We start from the raw sequence: 20943 nt of genomic DNA, 5'->3' as shown, positions 1-20943 counted from the left end.
GGCCTTACGCGAATAAGTAGAAAGCTCAACCCGAAAACAGGCTTTGACTGAACAAAGCCAGACAAAATCCGTTCCACCCCCTACCTCTCGGACGGCCGGGATGGGGGAAATCATCCCTTCGGGGCAAGCGGCTCTGCGGCCAGATCAGTCCACTACAGAGGCGAGGTTAAGCGCCATAGAAGCCCAGATCACGGCACGTTTCAACGCCCAAGAGGCACAATTCACAGCTGCCCTTCAAACCATAGTAGATGGGATCCCGAGCCTCATAGCAGCTCAGCTTCCAAAACCGCCTGCAAAACCTGTCAGCAAGACCCGCAAGCCGGGGTCTGTTAAGCGCATCTCAACCAACGGCGCGCACAGCAAAATCGCCAGAATTCAAACACCCTCGGAGGACGAGGACTCATCCATGGAGAACGAGACCCCACATACGGCAGTGGACCGTGGGGCAAACCCTGACGGCTCCCCTCTCCTCCAGGGTGTGTCGCAAAATTTGTGAGCAACATGGCGGGCGAGAATAGTAAACGCCGGTACTTGCACAAAAATTCAGTCTCAACCACAATTCTTCAGTGGAACTGTAGGGGTTTCCGCGCACGCACTAAGCGGGCCGCCCTTCCGTTACTCTTAACAACACTCCCAGAAATGCCCGCGGTGGTAGCCCTCCAGGAGCCGGGAAAGGGTGCCACACTGACCAATTATACGGTCTATCAGCGGGATGCGCAGACTGCCCTCTGCGTCAACAAGACTTTTACGGCTACCCCGGTCGATTTGGACTGCACTACGGCCTGTTCATACGTTATGGTGACCCTCCTTCCGCTTAGGAAACAGAATGCTTCACTACACGTACTCAACATATACAGTTCATCTAAACTTCCTAATGTAACATACACCGACATATTTAGCAAAGCCCTCAAAGTGGCAGGAAGGGAATCCCTCATAATTGCTGGGGATTTCAATGCACCCAGTACTCTCTGGGGCTACCGTAGGGAGGAGAAACGCGGACGAAAGCTAGCGGAGCTTATTTCCACGTTGGGCCTAACCCTCTACACGGATCCCGCTCTGCCCACTCGGATTGGTAACTCAGTGACACGGGACACTTGCCCGGATCGTAGATTTACCAAAAACATAAGATATGCGGAGTGGCACAACGCCGAGGAAACGCTTGGGAGCGACCACTGCATCCTCATCACAACACTCCGCACTAAGCCTCTTACACGCTCCCACCAAAAAGCTAAACTCTCAGACTGGACACGTTTCCGATCGAGTGTAACAACTCTGAGCCTATAGCCCAACAGGGCTATGAATCCTGGTCTCAAAATTTGGTGGCCCAGCTTCGTAAGGTTGAACAATAGGTTCAACTCTCGGAGGCAACGCCAGTGGTGGACAACCACCTCTTGCACCTCTGGGAGGCCCGGCATAGCCTCATCCGCCGATGGCGCCGGCAGAAGCATAACCGCAAACTCAAAAATAGAATAGCGGCACTCAACCAAGAGGCAGCCGAGTATGCGGCCCAACTCGCTGACTCAAACTGGGTAGACCGCTGCAACACCGCGGCTCGACAAATATCAAATCGGAGCACATGGCGCCTGTTCCGCGCATTGATTGATCCGAACCAAACACGCAACGAAACCCAGAAACACCTTCAGAGAGCTATTCATGCTTTCCATGGGGACACCACTAAATTGGCTACAGCGCTGAGAGACAAATATCTCTGCAGCATCCAGGACTCCCGAGTGTCGGCATACTCATATGCAGGCTCTGAGAATGAGGAGCTCCAGCTCCACGACCTAAAAGCGGCACTGGCAAAAATGAAACGTGGCACAGCCCTCCGACGGGATAGAGTGACAGTTAAGCTCCTTGCTAACCTTCCGCACCCGGCATATCTGAGCCTTCTACATTATTTCAACGCCATAGGGGAGGGGGGCACACCTCTCCCAATGGATTGGAAAACAGCATTAGTCACCTTCATACCGAAACCCGGAAAAGCCATCAACATCGAAAATCTTCGGCCCATTTCATTGACTTCTTGTGTGGGGAAGTTGATGGAAACCATGGTCAGGGACCGACTCTCTCTTAATGTCTAGAGCTTAAACCCGCCTTTGCGGACACAATGTGCGGTGTCCGCCCACACCGGTCCGCGCAGGACGTCCTGCTCCAACTTCACAAAGTCTTGGCTCCGGTCGAATACCCCAGTAGCGACAAGGTGGTCCTCGCCTTGGACCTCAAAGGGGCCTTCGACAATGTAACCACGACATCATCCTCACACATTTGTCGCAGACAAACTGTGGACACAACACGTTTAGGTACATCCGACAGTTCCTCGCTGATCGGCAAACCTATATACGTATCCAAGACCAGGAGCATGGCCCTTACCCGCGGTCCTCTCTCCCCTCCTCGTTAACCTCGCCATGGCTCACCTCCCCCCATTGCTTAATGATGTCCCAGGCATCGGGCATGCTCTGTATGCCGACAACATCACGCTCTGGGCAACACATGGGTCGCTAGGGCAGATCGAGGCCAACCTGCAACAAGCGGCGACTATCGTGGACGGATATGCTCGTCGCTGTGGCCTGGAATGCTCTCCGACGAAATCAGAATTCGTACACCTCCGGCTCAACCCGACGTGTACCACTAAAATTGCCCTTGCCCTTGCTAGCGGCCCCATCCCTGAACGTAATAAGATAAGAGTGTTGGGACTCTTCATTCACTGCAATCGCAAGATTGACACAACCTTGCAGAAGCTCCGCAAGGTTGGAGACCAGGTGGGCCGTATGGTCCGTCGGGTATCTAACAAGCGGGGGGCGGGGGGTTATGATGCAAAGACGCCCTGAGGCTGGCCAATGCATTCGTGACCAGCCGGATACTCTATGCGGCACCCTACCTCCACTTGCGGAAATACGATGAGAGCGCCCTAGAGGTGATCCTTCGCAAAATTTATAAGCGCGCCCTCGACCTCCCCATAACGTCGTCCACTCAAAGGCTCATTGCTCTAGGGATGACCAACACGTTTTCAGAGTTGCAGGAGGCGCACTTAAACAACCAATACTTGAGTTAAGCAAATCGCCTGCACATTGCTTACAATTCGCGAACAGAGGAACGAACCGAAGTTCCAGAGGACTGGCGCTACGCGCTCAAGGTTCGACCTCTGCCACAAAACTTGACAAAGGAGACTCACGAGGGCCGTCGCACAGCGCGTGCGGCGAACCTAAAAGAGCGCTACGGCTCTCGTTACGGAGTCCTCTACACGGATGCTGCTGGCCCACACCATGGGGGGTGGTACAGGGCCGCGGTCATCCACCAGAACACATACATTCAGGGACTCACTTTCCACGCCCCAAACATCACACACACAGAGGAGGTCGCCATAGCGCTGGCCGCTGCAGAGCATGACTCCAAGGTTATCATCACTGACTCCCGGGGAGCTTGTCGAAATTTAGAGCAAGGGCGCATTTCGCAACGCGCCGCCGAAATCCTCCGCAGGTGCGAGTACCGGGATCACTCGGACACACGTGTCGTCATCTGGGCCCCAGCACATGCTTGACTCGAGGGGAACGAGGCCGCAGACGCCTCAGCCCGCGCGCTTAACCACCGGGCATCGCCTCAGCTCCCGCCGCTTGAGGAACTGGAACCCCCAATCCGGTCATTACCTACAAAGGAATTGCTGACTTGTACAAAACTCGACACTGTCTTTTTCACCCCCCCCCCCCCCCCCCCCAACTAAACGACTAACTAAAACTGAAGAGCGCTGGCTCCTTCGTTTATACCCCAATACAGTTCTGTGCCCGGCAGTACTGCAGTAGTTCAATCCGGCTTTTAATGGCGAGTGCCCGCAATGTGGTTGCGCATTTTCAGATGTGTACCATATGGTGTGGGCTTGCCCCTCTAACCCCGCTTACTCCCCTTTCCCTTCACCCACCCGAGAGAGCTGGGAGGCTGCCCTGCTCGGCTGCTCTACCTTGGAGAGCCAACGTGCTCTCGTGGCTAGGGCCCGAGCTGCCGCGGAAGCCACAGAAGTCCCGGACTAGGGGCCCCTCCAACACTTTGTAAGAGGCTGGCCCTTAAGGCCTGCCCCCCACCTTTTTTTTTTCTCTCTCTCATGTAAATATTATCTAATAAATGTTTTTCACCACCACCACCGGGGAGATTCCGCCGCCTTCGCTCTCTTAGGGGGCGAAATGCTCTCGATGGACGCTAGTTACGAACTCACTACCGAAGTGTCGAGCGGAATATCCGTAAACCGAGAATCCGTTGACGCTCAAATGGTCCAATCCGACGGCAGCACTTTCGCAAGACCAATGGGAGAGCTTGCTGCACTCTTGCCTCAAATATGCCGCGGAGCGAAAAGGGGTCCACCGTCTGGGTCACGGCTCCGAGCTGTCTCGATGCTCAGCTCATGTTGAAACACATCGCTTATCTCCCCTTGGCACGGCTCGCGTCCAGTGCACCGATGCCTTGCAGAGCAGTATCAGGACTTTGCGAAGGAGGCGTTCGCCGGAGAAGTTTGGCGTCCGTGCTGAATTTCTGGGCGGCTTTGGCCGGTCCGCAGACCGCGTCCGCAGATCGCGTCCGCAAAATCATGTCCATAGCAATTGTGAGTAATTGAGAAGTTGTAGAGGTTAATGAATGGCGTCAATCGATATAGGATGACGTAATGTTGTTGGCGAAAAAATAGTTTGGCAATAAGTTAATTAGGCAAAAGAATGTAAAAGTTGTTGTTGCAACTGAAGGAAGAAGGAAAAGAAAATGTAAGGGCCTGCTACTGGCGCTGTAGCTGAGCCACCTCCGCTGTCTCGTGCGGACAGAGGAGAAAATTGAGAAGAAAGGAAACGAAAAGGGGGAGAAATACGCGCGTCGCCACAGCCGTCGTCCACCACCTAAACGGTAGCAGGTGCAATGACGGCCTACAACAGATTAAAATATTCTGGCAGGCTAGCCCTTGCCGCAAGCAGCAGTGACCTACCAGTACCAGCCCCGTAGGGCCAGGAGCAACCAACCACTAACCCTCCTCCTATAAAAGTTGTCCGCAGCTGTTGTAATTGAGAAGTGGTAGAGGTTAATGAGGGGTGTAAATGGATAGAGAGTGACGTAATGTTGTGTCCGAGAAAATAATTAGGCCAATAAGTTAATTAACAAAATACGCAAAATCGTATCCGCAGCAGTTGGGAGTAATTGAGAAGTGTTATACCCCTGTCACACGGACAGTTTCGATCCTCATTGAACTCGATCTGGATTCAACTCAATGCAGATCGAGGTTGTCACACAGCAACTTTCAAATGCAATCGAGCTCGAGCCTACTTGATTTCAAGCTGCTTTCTCAATCGCTCTTGAGATTTCAAGCACAGTCGAAAGCGGTCGTTGACTCACCTAGCACACATGAAGGAAATTTCTCAATGCTCATTGAAAACGCCCGTGTAACACCGGATGCGTCAATCCTTATTGAAAGCTTCAATGCTGATCGAGTTCAATCAGGATCGGAAATGTTCGTATGACAGAGGTATTAGAGGTTAATGAGTGGTGTCAATCGATAGAGGGTGACGTAATGCTGTGTTAAAAAAAACATGGTTCAATACGTTAATTAGGTAGTTTTTTAAAGGCAAAAATGTAAAAGTAAAGGCGAAAATGGTCTCATTAGCCAATGGCTTGGCGCCACATTTGAATGTATCAAACACTAAAATAGTTAATTAAATCAGTCAATTGAGGTGAAGTCAAGGATGTGACCTCACGCAACTGGAAGTAAAGCCGAAAAAGGGCATAGGAAGAGATTGGCGCGCAATTTGAATGTACCCAACACTAAATTAACTAATTAAGGCAGTCAATTAAGGTGACTTCCAGGATGTGACGTCACGAAACCGGAAGTAGAGCCGAAAATGAGCGGAAGGGATTGGAGCGCAATTTGAGAGTACCGAAGACTAAAATGGGTAAACAAGAAGTGAATTAAGCAACTATAGAAGCAACCAGAACCAACCAACAGCAGCATCCGTGCTTTCGCATTACTCCAATGCAGATTCTGCAGTACACTTTAATTTTTTTTTTTTTTTTTTTTGCAACACACTTGCCCGTTATCAGGTCTAAAGTGAATTACCCGCGATGTGATGAAAATCTCTCGACGCATTTGGCTACAGGATGACCTTTGAGCAGAAAGAACGGCCTTTGTATTTTTTTTTTAGTTTTGTCCCCTTATAGCAAGCTGGTTAAAGAAAGCCTAATATCCCACTTCATTTTCTTTCTAGTCAGGTCCTGTGAAGTTTCAGATCTGCAGCTTGACGACAGTGCTAGCTGTTCATGCCATGAACCTCATTGTGTTGGGACGCCAGGAATCTCTATTCTCACGTCACTCAGAAGCGCTATGACGCCTTAGGTCACCCGCTCACGCGCCTGAGCCCAGGTCGTGCTGGTTTTGTTTGGCTCCCTGAGATCTGCCAAATACTTTTCCCGCTTCTGCCGATATAACTTCTGTTTCGGCCAGTTCATGCAAGGTCATATAAGTGCCGCACTTGTGGTTGACCCTTCTCCGTGGTCTCTTTTGCTTGGGCCCACGTGCTTGCATAGAAAAAAAAGGCTTCTGTCCCACACGCGTAGGCGAGGCCGTGAGGAGAAAGGAAGCCGTTAAAAGGAAAGGATATAATCGCGCTAAGCTGCGTGAACTGCGAAACTCAAAGCGAGCTTAGTGATGTTTGTTACGCAAGTGAGGTTTTTTGCAATGAAGTGAATTCCGAGGCCCCATTCGGAATCATCTATCGAGCAATGTATTACACAAGCGATTGCAGAACATCCAGCCCGCGGTTAGGCGCGAGCGCTACCACTGGTGCGAATGGCGCTAGTGTCGACCTAAGGGGGCAAGTGGGATCACTTGACCCCTCTTAGTGCTGATGAAGCAGACGCAGGATTGATTTTGTGCGTTTTAGAAGCTAATAGTCGCGTTTATTTCTCTAGTTTTGGTTCATAAAGAGTACCAGCCTTGCACGTTTTAATCTTGCATCGTTACAGAGGCGGCTGAAGTTTATTTAAGGTGTTGGTATACGGTCCGTTGCTAATCTGTACACGGACGTAAGCGAGAGAACCCGGCGCAAGCTCCCATTGTTACCCGAAACATGAGCTCACAGAACCTCCCTTAATCAAAATTTGAATGGGCAAAGAAGCGAGTGATCATTCTCATGTGTGCAGCAGTGAGCAAGATTTCGTCCATGGAGTTGGCGCTAAACCGCTCGGTGAGCGGCAGAAGGAACGGCGAGCGCGTTTTAATTTGCGCTTGTCACTTGTGAAGCTAACGGTAACATTGCTGGAAGGATGTTAAAGATGGCGGCTTCTTCATAGAGCAGTACACTCCCAAAGAAAGGAAAGCCAGAAGGTCTCGCATTATTCTAAATGATCACACTTTGACAAGGAAGTTTCACTGAAGGGAAGATTCTGCCGCCTCGGTATATGAATGGTGAGTTGTCTCAGGCAGCGTCTCCAGCACTGTAGTTTAAAATGACACAGTCTGTCAACAAAGCAAAGATAGAGCATTCCATATATGGTGTGATGAGCTACTTACTCGACTGAAAGTAGTTGTAAGCACCCGAAACTTTGAAATTCTCGAAGCGTTCTGCGGCTGATTTGCTGGACGAAAACAGCAAATAGATAACGTCGCTCACTTTCCATTGCGGGCAGCAACGCTTCGCCAGTGCGCCTTGAACCCATTTCCCGTTTGGTACGGCGTGCGGCCGGGAACGGGCGCCACATTCCGTGTACCTCTGTGCAGTTTTTTTCATATATCACTTTTGCCCTCACCGCTGAGGCTCACGAAATACTCACACAGCCTTGTGTAGATGAACTCGACAAAATGCGGGTCGAGTCAATTATATGAGAGAAAAAGCGAGTTTTAAATGTCACAACGTGTCTGTTTTGTTTTTTTTTTGTCTTTTCCTCTCTGTTTTGCCCTTTTCCTCAAAAAGCGGACCCGAATCGACTTTTGTCGGGTTCATGTAAACCCCTGAGCGCATGGTTATTTTCGCTATGTTCACAGATTTCTGTACGCAGGCCGCGTCCGCAGACCGCGTCGACAAAATCGTGTCTGCAGCAGTTGCGAGTAATTGAGACGTGGTAGAGGTTAACGAGTGGTGTCAATCGATAGAAGGTGACGTAATGTCTCCGAAAAAATAATTAGGTCAGTAAGTTAATTAGGTAATTATTACAGGCAAAAAATGTAAAAGTAAAGGCGAAAATGGTCTCCGCAAATTGCTTGGCGTCACATTTGAATGTATCAAATACTAAAATAGTTAAATAAATCAGTCAGTCAAGGTGACGACAAGGATGTGATGTCACGCAACCTGAAGTAGAGCCAAAAAAAGGGCATAAGAAGGGATTGGCGCGCAATTTGAAAGTACCGAGAAATATGGCTCCGCAAACTGATACCAGTGAAGTTGTCCACATTCGTGACACTATATTTCTCGAACCGGTTGATGAAGAAGATGAACGTCAGCTTTCCAAGAACTGAACAGTAGCACATCAACTGATATTGATGGCATCCAGATATGTTTTTCATCTCATTTTACCATATGTTACGTACATCCTAAACCTTTGTGTCATCACTGCTGTATTTCCTCGTAAAATGCAAATCGCGCGTGTAAGTGTTATCTTTAAAAAAGGAGATAAAAATGAACTCGGGAATTATAAGCCAATATCTATCTTACCCGTATTCTCTAAACTACTGGAAAAAGTAATACTCAGGAATTTTTTACGCTTTGAAGAAAAGCACCAAATCATAACAGCGGCTCAGTATGGCTTCCATAGGCACCGATCTATTGAACTTGCATTATTAGAGCAAAAGGAATATATATTGAACGAACTTGAAAAGAATAGGATAGTTATTGGCATATTTCTTGACTTTTCTAAGGCGTTCGACCTACTTAACCACGAAATGCTTCTTTGTAAGCTTCAGCGCTATGGTTTCCGCGGACATGCACTATCGCTTGTGCAGTCCTATCTCATGCATCGAAAACAGGCAGTAACAATAAATGGTTTTTTTTTTTAATCAGATATGCATTCTGTAGGCTGTGGCGTTCCACAGGGAAGTATTTTAGGTCCCTTTCTTTTTAATATATATATAAACGATATCGTCTACACAGCTCCACTCGTGAAATTTATTATCTATGCTGATGACACCAGCATTTTTTTTTGCCGGAGATAGCATATCAGAACTGACAGATACTGGAAACAATACGCTTAAGCAAATAGAACACTGGAGTAACAAGAACTCGTTACGAATTAACGCAACTAAGACAAAAGCCGTTGTTTTCAGAGGAAAGAACAAGCCAGTTTTTATTACCAAGAATATATACCTACAGTCTGTGCCCTTAGAAATCGTGGCTTCATTTAAAACATTAGGCGTAATATTTAATGAAAACATGTCATGGGATGAACATGTTACCTTCCTTGTAAATAAATGCTCAAATATTATTGGCCTTATATACAGGAACCGTGAGGTATTACCACGAAACGTAATGTTGATGGTATACCATTCATTGTTCAGTTCTCGTCTGAACTATTGTCATTTAACATGGGGTACAACAACAGCAGGAAATCTTCAGATGCTGCAAGTGTTACAGAAAAAATTCCTAAGGATTCTTGAAAATATTCCGCCAACTTACCACACGACACCTCTTTTCTTAAAGTACAGTATACTTCCAATAGCCAAGCTTTATGACTACTGCTTAATCAAGGCTATAAAAAACGAGGTCTCAAACAACACTTCTTTCCTTTGTAAATTAGCTGGGCTAGAAAAACGAGAGTCAACATACAATATAAGAAATGCTGAGCAGTGGAGTGTAAAGACTTACAGAACTTCGTTTGGTGAACAAACATTAGCTAATAGACTACCCCGACTGCCTAACAACTTCGCACAAAGCAGTATCTTTCTTCCCAGGGCTGCACGTCGGAATTTGTTTCAGTACTTTTTGCATTCAATAGAACGGTTTTGTTCATTACTGATTTACCCTGTTTTTTCTTGTTCTTTTTTTTACTCGCCGTAAGTGCGGGCTTCTATCTGCTTATTTTCATTGTGTACCTTGCGTTGATAACTAAACTGACACGAGCTGTATTTATTATCTCAACGTTTCCTCACCCTTTTTTTTTTCTCGCCATAAGTGTGGGCTTCTATCTGCTTGTTTTCATTGTGTACTTTGCGTTCATAACTGTACACTGACAAGAGCTGTATTTATTATTTCAATGTTTCCTTACCTTGTGTTTGAATTCACATGACATGTGCTTTTTATATATGCCTGACTACTGTGGTGCTGCCGAAGTGGGGGCCTGTGGCTCTGTCAAGCTGTCAAACGGCAGCTTTTACCCCGGGCTCCCGCCATCATTTGTACCAGGATGACAAATAAATTGAATTGAATTGAATTGAAAATGGGTAAACAAGTGAATTGATGTGACGTCAAAATGTGACGTCACGCAACCGGAAGTAGAGCCAAAAAAGGGCATAGGCATAGGATTGACGCGCAATTTGAAAGTATAAACACTAAAATAGGTAAACAAGATGTGAATTAAGCAACTAGCAGCAACCAGAAGCAACCAACAGCTGCATCCGTGCTTTCGCATTATTCCAATGCAGATTCTGCACTGCTGCTTAATTTTTTCGTGTGACAAAGGCGCCTGCACCTCACAATAATAGCTCTTCACAAGCTTGGCTACAGTGCCGCTCCCGTGCTTTTTGCCTACCATGGTATAGCAGAAGACTGCAGTGCCACCTTGATCGCCTTGTTAGTTTGTAACATGGCGGAGGTCTATACCCACAGCAGGGCGAAGACCTTCTCCATATACCTCCAATTAACCCGATCCTGTGCTAGCTGCATCCATTTGCCCCTGCGAACTTCTTAACCCGATCCGCACACCTAACTTTCTGCCTCCCCCTGCAAGGCTTTCCTTCCCTTGGAATCCAGTTTGCTACCCTTAGCGACCATCGGTTATCCTCTCTTCGCACTACATGTCCTGCCGATGCCCACTCCTTCTTCTTGATTTCCACTAGAATGTCAGCAATTTGAGTTACTTCTCTGACCCACTCTGCACGTTTCCTATCTCTGAATGTTCACCCCTACGATTTCTCGTTCCGTATACCTCTGCGTTGTCCTCAACTTAATTAGAAACGGTTCGGCGGCTGGGTTCCCCTGCTTTGTGCTGATTGCAGTTTGCGAGGCCCTCCCTCAAAAAATCAAGAACGGGACGCGAAGTACTGAAGAGGATCGTCGGAGGACACAGAAGCCGCTAGTTGTGCCTTACATACACAAAGCCTTGCACAACCTTAGGAAAGTGGCCAACAGGCGTGACGTGAGTGTCGAGGAAATTGACAAACAGGCAAGGCGTGAGTGTTGCTTTTTCGGCTCCCAACAAGCTGGGAAAGTTGTGTCCCCGAATCTGCAGGACTCTGTTTACGAAGTTTTCTGTTGGGGTGGTCTGTGCTATTCCCTTGTGTGGAAAGCTTAATGTTGGCCAAATTGGCCGATGCATCAACGACCGTTTGGGGTACCATGTACGAAATTTATCAGATTTCAAAGACAAGTACGCACATTTGGTTGCGCATGTAATCAAGTGCAACGGATGGGGAGCGCGGTCAAATGAGACGAAGATTCTTGGAAAGCGTAAGAATAAAACGGCACGTGTTAGTATGGAGGCATTTTATATTAAGAAGTTTCCGAGCAGGTGTATCAGCACCCCTTAAATATCTATTCTTGCCTCTGAATTTAAGGTTTTAGATGCTGCTATCTATTAACCGTTTTTTGGGCTGCTTCCTTGCCACTGCGTTCCCGATGGTCGTTTTATGTTTCCCCTCTATTTCTTTCCAGCCTTCTTTCTCCTTGAAACTTCGCGTTATATAAGGTACCTCGTGGTTTCAATAAAATTTAGTTGTGAGTAGAGCCTGTGTCTCGTCTTTCTTGTGGTGTGCATGCATGTACGGCGCAATTTTTTCACTAATTCAAATTTAAATAGAATCCTTTTCTTTAGCCTCCACGTTTCAGCCCCATAGGTAAGCACAGGTATGATGCAGCTATTGTGCACTTTCCTCTTGAGCGATACCGGTAAGCTGCCAGTCATATCCTGCGAGTACTTGCCATATGCGCTACATCCCAATCTTATTCTCCTCGTTATTTCTCCTTCATGGTCCGGGTCTGCGGTTACTACCTGTCCTAAGTAGATATATTCGCCTAATACTTCAAGTGCTTCGCTACCTAACGCAAACTGCTGTCCCTTCCAGAGGCTGTCGAACATTACCTTAGTCTTCTGCATATTGATTTTCAAGCATACCTTTCTGTTTTTTCCTGTCTAGGTCATTAATCATTCATTGCAGTTAATCCCCTTAGTTGCTTGGTAAGGTACTGTCATCAGCGAATCGCAGATTACTAAGATATTTCCATCTACCCTTATACCTAACTGTCCCACTCCAAGTCTCCCAATACTTCCTGTAAGCAAGCTGTGAATAGTACTGGGGAAATCGTGTCTTCTTGTCTAACACCTTTCTTTAAAGCAATTTTGTTACTTACTTTATGGAGAACTGTGGTTGCGGTGCAGCCTCTCTATATATCTTCAATAAACCCATCTATCTATCTATATTCTCACAGGCGAGGCTTTGTCAACAAGCAGCGTTCCGCCGACAGCACGCGGAACCACTTCGTCTTTTTCTTTCAGGCGCCACCTGAGAACACCAGGTGGCATTGCTCCCCTTCCTAAAAAAAAAAGAAAAGAAAAGCTGAGGCTGAGGCTGAGCTCGAGCAATGGCCGGTACAAGCGCATGCTGCACATTACCGCGTGCGGACAACTTGTATGATCTCGGAGATGTTGCCGACGCGAGGGCTGCACAGTGCCAGCTGGAAAGACCTCGCATGTCACTTCCGTGACACGGCGCAAAGCCTCGTAAGGTCCGAAGTAACGTGAGATCAGTTTGTCACACAAGCAGGCCGGCGCACTGGGGTCCAGACCCAAACTTTGTCTCCAAGATGGTATGTGACATGTCGATGACGGAAGTTGTAGCGGCGTGCATCCGTGCCCTGCTGTTGCTGAATGTGAATGCGGGCAAGTTGACGTGCTTCATCAGCGCGCTGAGCAAACTGCTCGGCGACTGGCGTGAGTGGATGATCATTAGTGCAGCACAGAAGCATGGCATCCAACATTGTCTGAACGTCACGTCCATATACCAGGCGAAATGGTGTAAAGCGCGTCGTTTCTTGAATGGCCGTGTTGTAGGCATATGTGATGTAGGGGAGAATCTCATCCCAGGTTTTATGCTGTGAGTATATGTACATTGCGATCATGTCGGCGACGGTTTTGTTGAGTCTCTCGGTGAGGTCATTCGTCTGCGGGTGATAGGCAGCGGTTTTGCGGTGGCTCGTATGACTAAGCTCGAACACGTAGTGCATGAGCTGTGCCGTAAACGCGGGGTTTCTGTCGGTGACGACTAGGGACCTTGCACCATGACGCAATACGATTTGCTGCGTAGAGAACTGAGCAATCTCAAATGATGCGCCACGCTACATCGCCTTGGTTACCGCATACCGTGTAAGATAGTCGGTCGTGACTATAATCCATTTGTTACTGGCCGATGACAGCGGAAATGGACGCAGAAGGTCGATTCCGACATGGTCAAACGGCGTCCAAAACCCTCGGGCCCCTGAGAGGCGGCGCCTTTCGACGTTGACACACGCGGCAGCCTCTGATGTAGTGATGGACGGTGTAAGAAAGTTTAGGACAATAATAGGCTTGACGAACTCGAGCGAGTGTGCGTGCAAAGCCCAAGTGGTCGGATGTGGGCTCATCGTGGCAAGCAAAAAGGATGTCGGCGCGGAGGTCGGTCGGCACGACGAGGAGGTGCGCTCGATCAACAGTGTTGTAGTTTTTCTTGAATATAACGCCGTTCCGGAGAAATAATGCAGACACGTTCCTACCAAACTGGCGAAGGACGTCAGCAGCACGACCCTCCAGGTGGTCAATGACAGGTCGAAGGTCTGGGTCAGCTCGCGGTCGAGTCATTATGTCTAAGGCATTCACTAGCCCCAAAAAAACCTCTGTCATCATCCGTGACGTTATCGAATAATCCCACGGGTGCCCGCGAGAGCGTGTCAGCATCTTCGTGCTTTTGATCAGATTTGTACATAGTGGTGTAATCAAATTCTTGAAGGCGAAGGCTCCATCGTGCTATGCGCCCCGATGGGTCGCGGAGATTGGCCAGCGAGCACTAAGAATGGTGGTCGGTAACCACTTTAAACGGGTGGTCATAGAGGTAAGACCTAAATTTCATGGTTTCCCACACAACCGCCAGGCATTCCTTTTGCGTAGTGGAATAGATTGTTTCAGCGCGGGAGAGCGTGCGGCTGACATGCGCAATGACCCTTTCCACGCCAGCTTGGTTTTGAACGAGTACAGCGCCCAGGCCGATGCTGCTGGCGTCGGTGTGGATTCGGTGTGGCAGCGTCTTCATCAAAGTGCGCAAGAACAGGGGTAGTTTGCAGTCGTCCGCGCAGCTCCGCAAAAGCCTCCTGTTGCTCGGCGACCCACACGAACTGTGTATCATACCGCGTGAGGCGTGTCAGAGGTGCGGCTAACTTGGAAAAGTTGGTGATGAAGCGGTGGCAGTACGCACACAGACACAGGAAGCGTTTCAAACTCCTCTTCATGGTAGGAACGGGAAAATTGGCAACAGCAGCAGTTTTGTCGGTGTCTGGCCTAACGCCCGCGGCGCTCACAAGATGACCTAGAAACTTCAACTCTTTGTAGCCAAAGTGGCACTTCTCGGGCTTGAGCGTCTAGTCAGCTGACCGGAGAGCATCCAATACTGCGCGCAGGCGTTCAAGGTGTTCGCCAAAGGTTTCAGAGAACACGACAACGTCGTGGAGATAAACTGAACAAATTTGCCACGAGGCCTGCGAGAACCGTGTCCATCATGCGCTGAAACGTAGCCCACGCTGAACATAGGCTGTAAGGCGGCACTTTAAACTCGTGCAGTTCATCTGGGGTGGCGAAAGCTGTTTTTTCGCAGTCCGCTCATCGACCTCATGCTGCCAGTACCCGCTCTTTAAGTCAATTGAGGAGAAGTACTGGGCTTGACGAAGCCTGTTGAACGAATCGCCAATATGTGGCAGCGGGTAGACGTCATTTTTTAATGATGTCGTTCAACTTTCGATAAACAACACAGAAGCGAAGGGTCCCATACGTTTTCTTTATCATCACGACGGAGGCGACCACGGGCTGTTGGACGGTTGTATGACGCCATCACAAAGCATTTCCCGAACCTGTGTCTTAATCGCTTCACGTTCCGTCGTTGAAACACGGTACGGCTGCTGGCGGATAGGACCTGCGTTGTCGGGAGTAATTATTCGATACTTCACATGAGGCATTTGCCGTACCCTCAATGAGGACGCGAAACAAGCGCTGTACTCCAGTTGAAGAGCACGTATGTCACGCTTGTGTGTTTCCGAGTGATCCGGGCTAATGTCAAGACGGTCAAGGGGCGGGTGCACAATGCTAGCAGTCCCAAACGTAAAACATTTAAAAACATCCGCTAAGGAGTCGGCGAATACGATGGCACTAACACGAAAAAGATTCCGGGGTTCGTTGGCGAAGTTAGTCGCCAGGAGCTTAGACCGGCCGTCGCGGAGGTGAATGAGGCTGCGCGCTGTACAAATGCCGTGGGTGAGCAAAAACGACTGGTTGCCTCTTGTGATCGCAGGCCCTTTACGCAGTTCTTTGCTGGTAACAAGTCACAAAAACACTGGCGCGTGGGGAAATCTAAACGCTCTTGACGGAAATTCGAAGGGCAGCGCGCCGTTGGCGATTCTCGGTGTGAGTATCAGTAGCTTTCTCGGTCGAAAATGTCACTACACTTCCTGAGGTCGGTAATAGCTCTATACTCCTGGAGAAAATCAACGCCAAGGATACAGTCACGGGAGCAGTCAGGTATAACAAGGCAGCTGACAATGAACGTGGAGCTGCGAATTTCAACTCTTGCCGTGCACAGGCCACTCGGAGTTACGACATGTCCACCAGTAGTGCGAATCTGCGTGCCAGACCATGGAGGCATTACATTTTTAAGAAGTACCACTAGCTTTCTGCTTAAAATCGAAAAATCAGCGCCAGTGTTCACTAATGCGCTAACCTTATAGCCGTCGAGAACCACGGGTGGGACGGTCTTCGTCACGTCAATTGCAAGCGGCCTCGGCTCCGGGAGTCGCTGTTTTTAGTTTTGCCAAGGGGGGTTTGCCGACCGTCTCTGCGCCATCCAGGAGGATCTGAGCTGCGGCGATGGCCAGCGTGGGGACGGGGAGCGTGACTGCCTCTGGGAAGTTGGCGCCATGCGCTGCTGGGTTAAGTAGTTCTCAATCGCTTGAGGTCGTTGCCTAATGGAGGGTGACGCATGTCGATGGGAAATCCGTGCAGTCCCAGGTGTCGATACGGGCACTGGCGATACCGATCACCTGGTTCCCCGCAATGGAAGCACAGGCGCTGGTGATTTGGGGCGCGCCACAGGTCCGCCTTGCGCTGGGGTCGTCGTCGGTTGTTGATGTACGGCTCAGTTTGTGCGTAGTAGAGTGAACCTTGATCGGGCGCTGTAACGGCGTCGGAGTAGGCGCAGAGCCTCGCAACATATCTGCATAAGTTGGACGATGGTACTCCGTGGAAAAAGGTGGCGGATCAGCAAACGGTACCGAAGGCCTCAATGCTTTAAGCTCTTCGCAGACAATGCAGCCGACCATCGGCTGGCGGCGTCTAGAGCTCTTCGAGTAAAACTGATCGGATGATGTCGCGTAGATTCTTGGTGGCCCCGATGGCCGAAAGCGGCTCCGCAACAGAAGCGGTGAGTACCGGCAAGCGTTAGGTGGTAGACCGCTGCTGGAGCATCCGCTCCATTGTGAGAGCTTCCGCAAGAAACCCGGCAACCGTGCTCGGTGGATTACGCATGAGACCAGCGAACCAGGCTCTTTAACGCCGCTCATGAGGTGGCGCACCTTTTTGCCTTCGGGCATGTCCGGGTCAGATCGCCGGAAGAGCCGGGTCATGTCCTCCGTGTGCGTGGTTACAGTCTCATTTGGCATCTGCATGCGAGACTGTAAAGCCCTGTCTGTGCGTTCTCGCCGATCCGTTCAAACTGGACGAGCCAGTCTTCGAGTTCTTCGGTCTGACTGCCGTGGAAGGGCTGAGGCAGTCGTGGGTTCTGCATGGTGTAGTAAACCTGGAGTTTGTATGGCAGGTCAAGGGGCGGTTGCGGTGCTGAACTGAAACTGCCCGCGCTATCAGTGGGCAAGCCTCGATTCCCTCGGCTAGCATGGTGCGTAGGGATGTCGACTGGCACAGGAGTTAAGTCCTGGGCTTGCGGAGGTGTGCGCGACATATACTGGGATCGATACACATATATTATGCTGAGGCATGCAAAAGGAAAGAAAAATAAAGAGCCTCTGCCCGTGCCACAAAGTATAACAGGCTTGGGATCATACACAGCGCCGACACCAAAATCCGTCATGGAAAGCAGGTCTACACTTCACGAAAAAGGCAGGCGAGGCTTTAGTCAACAAGCAGCGTTCCGCCAAACGACAGCGAAACCACTTCAACGTCTTTTTCTTTCAGGCGCAACCTAAGAACAGCAGGTGGCAATATTGACACTGTCCATTCGTTGTCGTCGTTCTCCTGGAAACACGAGAGTGCGGCATGCGCGCGGTCTCGCCTGAAAAAGCTGAAGTGTCGGGCAAGTGCCCCGCTTTTAGCTGCTACCGTCGTCCGCTGTCATCGCCTTGCATCTCTGCTACTCAGACGTACCCAACCTTGCCTGTCGTACTGAACCAGACGCGACGATATATATCATTCAGTAATTTCGCATACGGCTCGTCTACACACTGATTTCGAAATGTTTGCATAACCGCCGAGGTTTCTACTGAGTCAAATGTTTTTTTTTCGTAAGCAATGAATGCTATGTGTAAGTGCTGGTTATATTCTGTGCATTTTCTGTCGCCTGGTTGATGGTATGGATATGGTCGATAGTAGAGTACTCTTTCCTAAAACTTGCTTGATATTTTTCTTGATTGAAGTCTAAGGTTGTCCTGATTCTATTGGCGATTACCTTAGCAAATACATTATACGTAACAGATAATAAGCTGATTAGTCGGTACTGTTTCAAGTTCTTAGCGTCCCCTTTCTTATAAATTAAGATGTTTGCGTTCTTTCATAGTTTCGGTACCGTCGACGACACCAGGCACTGCCTATACAGGGCGGCCAGTTTTCCTAGCACGATATCCCCCCCTCCACCCGTCCTTCAACAAAGCTGCAGTTATCTGATCCCCTCCGGCTGCTTTCCTCCTTTACATAGTTTCTAAAGCTTTCTTAACCTCGTCCTTCATCACTGGCTGAACATCTGAATACTTTTTCCTACTGCCACTCGCATTACGTCCTGACTATTTTCTCTACTGTGCAGATCAGTATAGAACTCTTCGGCTGCATTGACTATCTTGTCCATATTTGAGATGACATTGCCCGCCCTGTCCCTTAGCGCATACATCAAATTTTTGCCTATGCCAAATTTCTTCACGCTTTAAGGCTTCCCCCGTTCTTTACAACATGCTCAATTTTCTTCATGTTATACTTCCTTACATCGGCCACTTTACACTTATTTATTCGCTTTTATATCTCTACCAGTTCTGCCTGGGCTGTTGGGTTGGAAGCTTTCATACTTTGGCGTTTCTTAATCAAATATTTCGTATCCGTAGACAGCTTATCGGTATTCTCTCCAACTGTTCTAACGCCTACTTCTACAGCGCACTCAGTAATGATATGTCAGAAATTATTGTTCATTGCTTCTAGGTTAATGTCGTGATCCTATGTAGAGCTGAATAACTATTCTGTATCGAGATCCTGAACTCTTCTGTCCTTCCCTTCACCGGTAATTCATTGATGGACTTCTTTCTCACTAATCTATTTCGTTCCCTCTTCAGATTTAGACTAATTCGAGACGTTACTATCCTGTGGCCACTGCATCGCACTTTCCTGATTACCTCTACATCCTTCATAATTGCAGGGTTAGAACACATTCTTCTAGACTAAAATGACATTGCAGTGAAAAACAAAAAGAAATGGGCATGGACAGAACATACGTAGTGCGAAGAGAGGATAACCGTAAGAAATCGATTTCCAAGGGAACGAAAGCGTAGCAGTGGGCAACAGGAATTCAGGCGGGCGGATGAGGCTAAGATGTTCGCTGTGGTGAAGTGGGCGCAGCTATCATAGGATCGGGTTAACTGGGTTAATATAGGAGAGGCCTTCGCACTGCATGGGTGTACTCCAACTGATGATGATAGTGATATACACGAACGGCCAAAGCGGCCCAAGGTTGCCTTTGGGGTACACGGGTATGTGATGATTCGAGTAATTTAAAGTGGCCCTGGGTCCACACTGGGCATGAGGAGATCGAGGCACAGACTCGGGATATAATTTTCAATATACTTAAGTCAAATGGCTCAGTCTCGCACGGCTCGTCGTCACTGGGATGCGTCGCTGCGTTGGCGTGCTGCACCGGCTCCGAAGAGTGACTGTGTTTGTCACGGCCATGTAGTGGATTACCGAAGGCAGCCGCTGCTTCCTGGTTTCCAGCTGAGTTGCCCGGCGTGGAGGCAAGATGACAGGGGCCGAACTTTGAACGGCGACTAGACTTGGGCTCGCATGTCGTGGCGCAGCTCCAGTCTTCTACCCTACTCGTCCGCTGCTTGCGATCCTGTCCCCGTTCTCCCGTTCGCCTCCTCTTTTTAGCCCTTTTCGCTCCACGCCTTTTCACAGGTGTGGAGCAGTCGGTGGCTGTCCATAAGTCACTAACCGGCGTTTCGCACACGTGTATGGCCATGCCCGGGGTTGGGCCGCTCGACAGAAGTGTGGCGCATTCAGCAATGTCCATGAGTCACTGACAGGCGTCCGTGTCTCGCGCACGGGCACAGGTCGAGATTGCAGGTGACTGTCCATAAGTCACTGACCGGCACGCGCAGGTGCACGAGCCGGCACAGGTATAAGGTGAGGGGCAGGAGAGTCAGGTTCATTCAAAGGAGATGAGCTGCTGGCTGCGGATCTTTTCGCTCACACTGCGCTCGCGATTCGTCTCTCGCGAGCACTCAGTAGGAAGGCGTTTTTGTAGCTGGCACATCAGGGCACGTGCGATGGCCAGAGCGATGTTTCGATGCACTGGTGGCACCACGGTGTCCGTTGCCAAATGTGTCGCTTCGTTTTGAACGTCGACACAGTGAAAAAGTCTCCTTGAGAGCTTATTTACTGTTCGTATAGTGTTTACTTCCACGTGCAAGGAAAAAAATCTCAGGGACATCTAAGTACATTATGTGTTGACGATATGCATTAAAATTTTAGATGCATTAATGTAGAGTTTTGTTTTATAGTTTCACGGTGTTTGAGGACCCTAAACGCCTGACTGCACACATCCAGACATCTCTTCGTTGAATCTACCTGGTGGTTAGTTGATTCTCCAAAGGTGTTCCCAAGCGATGATCCCAAGGACGCAATGGAGATACATGAAAACATACATAGTTGTCACTGCTTGAATAGGGGCATTGCGCTTGGTCATGGAAGCATGTGACCGACGGCAGATATATTTCTTTTATTTTATGATTTACCTTTCGATGTCATGAAATAAAGGAGTACAGACACGAAAATTTTTGATGCGTCTTTTTTTATTCTTGCTCAAGACAATAGTGTGCATCAATCAAACGGGTAGTTCACCTACAACAGGTAAATAATTTATAACAATTTTTTTTCTCTCTCGTCCAAATTCGTTTTCAGTCGTCAAATGACGGCTGTGATATCACGGGCGCATTTTGATCACGTGAGACATAAATAACGCGCTATATATAAGGTGATTATTCATCTTTCCTAATCTTATCATGCGGGCAAACTTGGGTAGGAATTTTAGAGAACTTAAATGAACAGAATCGATGC

General features: G+C 48.8%; 1 protein-coding gene and 1 pseudogene across 1 annotated transcript in view; both read left to right on the top strand.

Moving 5' to 3' along the window:
• Positions 1-20943, top strand: part of LOC146171482 (kelch-like protein 8) — a 167247-nt gene that overhangs the window by 78276 nt on the left and 68028 nt on the right. The window lies entirely within an intron of this gene.
• LOC146171483 (uncharacterized) lies at positions 2406-4022 on the top strand (annotated as a pseudogene).

This window comes from Amblyomma maculatum, unplaced genomic scaffold (genome assembly GCF_055883805.1).
Source record: "Amblyomma maculatum isolate TAMU_Amacu unplaced genomic scaffold, ASM5588380v1 scaffold_22, whole genome shotgun sequence".
NCBI lineage: Eukaryota > Metazoa > Arthropoda > Arachnida > Ixodida > Ixodidae > Amblyomma > Amblyomma maculatum.
Note: the sequence above shows the minus strand (reverse complement) of the source record. Positions and strands in the feature narration are given on the sequence as shown.